Source organism: Hibiscus syriacus, unplaced genomic scaffold (genome assembly GCF_006381635.1).
Source record: "Hibiscus syriacus cultivar Baekdansim isolate YM2019G1 unplaced genomic scaffold, ASM638163v2 tig00116964_pilon, whole genome shotgun sequence".
NCBI lineage: Eukaryota > Viridiplantae > Streptophyta > Magnoliopsida > Malvales > Malvaceae > Hibiscus > Hibiscus syriacus.
In genome coordinates, this window is record NW_024063489.1 from 1,132,900 (window position 1) to 1,136,719 (window position 3,820).

At 39.4% G+C, this 3,820-nt stretch overlaps 1 pseudogene; it reads right to left on the minus strand.

Annotated features, from left to right (window-relative positions):
• Positions 1-1,197: 1,197 nt before the first annotated feature.
• On the minus strand, positions 1,198-2,705 carry LOC120190921 (annotated as a pseudogene).
• Positions 2,706-3,820: the final 1,115 nt, after the last annotated feature.

The following is a 3,820-nucleotide window of genomic DNA, read 5'->3' on the forward strand; positions in this document are numbered from 1 at the left end:
GCGAAATTAACATTTTCGATAGAAAAAATAATATTTTAGATAGCGTTTTACCGAAAATATTATGACATTGATGAAAATCTAAACAAATATGATGGATTATTAAAAAAATCCATATGTATATACATAGCAGCATCTGAGAGGGGGGAGAGGGAGAGATTGCATGGATAAAATGAGATGATATTGTCAACATATGTGTAGTGGGCGAAATGATAAGGTTGTCAATTCCATCCAAAATAAGCTTTCAAACCGCCATCCTTTCTGAAACTACGTCGTCAGAGAGAGAGAGAGATTGCATGGATAAACCTCAAATGAGATGATATTATCAAAATATGTGTAGTGGACGAAATGATAAGATTGTCAGCTCCATCCAAAATAGGCTTTCAAACAGTAATCCTTTCTGAAACTGCGTCGAGAGAGAGAGAGAGAGAGAGAGAGAGAGAGAGAGAGAGAGAGAGAGAGAGAGAGAGAGAGAGAGAGAGAGAGAGAGATTGCATGGATAAACCTCAAATGAGATGATATTATTAAAATATGTGTAGTCGATGAAATGATAGGGTTGTCAACTCCATCCAGAATAAGCTTTCAAACAATCATCCTTTCTGAAACCGTGTCGTGAGAGAGAGATTGCATGGATAAACCTCAAATGAGATGATATTGTCAAAATATGTGTAGTGGACGAAATGATAAGGTTGTCAGCTCCATCCAAAATAAGCTTTCAAACAACCATCCTTTCTGAAACCACGTCATGTACCATTTAATTCTCCAAATTGCATATATTTAAAGAAATAATTACTCTATTAGCATAAATGTTATTATTCAAATCATGGTATGATGAGTTAATATTTTTATTGATATTATTTCAGGATAGTCCCTTCCTCTGAGTCTTGAGATCCTTTCCCGACTAGCACTAGCAGACTGCGTCTTAAATAAACGGCTTAAGCAGTCTGTCTCTACTCTCTTCTAAACAAATTATTTTCTCACCAAACACACTGTTCCATTAGTTACATTGACGGTGACCAACTCAAAAGAAAAATTCAACGCTTTAAGCAGGCTTCATTTGTTGATGCAACCTGATTTGTATTCATAAAATAATATTTTAATAATTTATAAGATATTTTTGAAAATGAAATCACTTAAATTTATTTTCGAAAAATTTGAATGCGGCGCGTTATAAAATATAAAGCCTAAAAAGGCAATTTATTAATCATTGGGATGAAGAAGCCTCTGAACAACTTCAGTCATGGTGGGCTTTGCATCTCTGTCTTCCTGGAACGCACTGAAGAGCCACTTGTACCAAAATTCCCATCATCTTCTTATCGTATTTGTCTTCCAAAGTGGGGTCTACTATTTGTTCGTCCACGTTTCCTTTGACTCTGATCCTTTCCTCTTCTCCTTCGCCCATGTTACCAAATCCATCTCCCCTTCCACCCACTGGATCCCTTTTCTCGGGCTCTTTTCGGTCACCATCTACAGCGTAACCATGTCGTAGCTGTATACATCTACTTTGGATGTAATGGGTCGATTCAAAACCCACTCGGTAGACATGTAACCCCTTGTTCCCCTTATCTTTGAGAAGCTATAGTTGGAAAGCTTGCCTCTGTCAAGTAGCTCCGACAGCCCGAAATCCGACACCTTTGGTCGGTACCCTGAGTCGAACAATATGTTTTGGGGCTTTACGTCGCGATGCAGGATCCATTCCAAGCACTCATCATGTAGGCAAGCTAGTCCTTTCGCGGATCCCAAGGCAATATCATACCTCTTTTGCCAGTCAAGTTGATGGGATTCGAGCTTTTCTACCATGGATCCTTGCTCCATGTACTCGTAAACAAGGAGTCTACTTTTTCTCCGCGCAAAACCCCAACATATGGATCAAGTTCATGTGGTTAAGCTTCCCAATGGTGTTTACTTCTGCTAGGAACTCAGCTTCTCCTTGATTTGCTTCATTTAGTCGCTCGACTGCTACAACCCTACCATCAGTTAGCAACTTGGCATTCCTTTGTACACAATACCTGCCCCTCCTCTTCCGATTTCTTGGCTGAAGTTTTTGGTTGCCTCTTTTAGCTCATAAAATATCATTCTCTTGAAGCCAGTTGCCGCCAGAAGCTAGCCTTCTTTACCTATATTCTCATCTCCTCTAGCTCTATTTAAGAACAACATGGAAATAAACTCCACTCCTAATGCACATGCAAACCACAACATGAACTTCATTATCCCTTTCTCTTGGCTTTCGACATAACTTCTTTCTAGATTAATTCTACTATTTGTCCCGCATCCTAAACTGATGATTTTATTAGAAAACTCCTCCTTCTTCAGGGCAACTTATGCTTTGGGCAGCTTTATATAAACGTCTCCATTGAAGTTAGGTGGTTGGTGCCCATTCCGCAACAGCGCCTTAGGGAAACATTCATAGACACCATTCCCGTTGATTTTATATTGGAACCCTTTACAATCGGCCCTTTGCAGGCATTCAGCTTCGCACTCCTTTAAGGTTTTATTATAGAAAACACCATAATCATATCCGTAAAATTCGGCATTACGAAGATGAATAAAGGTAAAGCCACGACTTGCATTGAGGGAGCTGTCGAATTCTGGTTCACAACCATAAGACCAATCAAATTGATTCTTGACCTTGTATCCCTCAAGGCAATAGCATTTCCTCCCAGTACTGGGAGCATATCTACACAGACTATTTTGCCCAAAAAGGCCATGAGTCCTGCATGGCTGACCCAGAGCTTGCCATGTTTTTTTTCCTTTCTTCTCTGATGTACAATCGAAGATGGCTGTCATAATCAATTGTTAACCTTCTCTGGATCCCGCTTGCACCTTAATCCGCAGCCAAAAAACCCAAACCATCGCTTGAATTAAAATTACCAAGGGAATCGATAATGGCATTTCTCCTACTGTTGTACGCAGACCTTCCTGCCTGCCAGCTTAAAAGCCACAGATCAGGCCAATAAATGCTTGAAATCTCGGGACCATCAAAAAGGAGAAGAAGAACGTGTTAGTGTAAGTGAATGAATGAAGTTGTTGTGCATGGGACATGAGCAAGTTGGTTGTGCGCTGCAGCTAAACAAGTTAAAGCAGTTAGTTTTTGAAGTTTGTTGGTTGTGCGCTGCAGCTAAACAAGTTAAAGCAGTTAGTTTGTTGAAGTTTGTTGAAGATCAGTTACGTCATTAGTTGTGACTACATTACTCACTATAAATACATTCATTAAGACTTGTAAAACTTACCCCTTTTGAATATAATAAAGATTCAGAATATTCTTTCTCTCCTTTTCTGTTCATTCTATTTCTCATAGTTCAGAATATTATTCTTTAATCTTTACATGGTATCAGTCGCCAAAACGGTCCTGCAGTTTCTAGTTTACTTCTTTTCTTGGAGGTTCTTGAAGGTTCTTGTTTTTCTTTAAAGATGGTGGACTTGCAACAAGCTGGAGTTCAATCTCCGGTGAATACCACAGTTACTTCAACGTCATATGGTTCTTCAATCATGTCCAGTGTACAACATATACCCAAACAGGATGTCATAAAACTTACCGAGTCAACATATCTTCTTTGGAAGCATCAGGTGACCCTTATAATTGATGGATATGGATTGTTAGCTTACATCTCTGGTGATAGTCCTGCTACATCTCAATTTGTTACAAGTGAGTCTGGGAAGCTTGAGGAAAATCCTATGTATCCTGTGCATAGGCAACAAGACAAGTTGCTTGCTTCGTGGTTGTTGATAATGGTTAGCATGGAGGTTTTTCCACATCTTACGGGGCTCACATCCTCTCGCACAATCTGGAATGCAGTTTTAAGATTGTTTGGAGTTCGTTCTA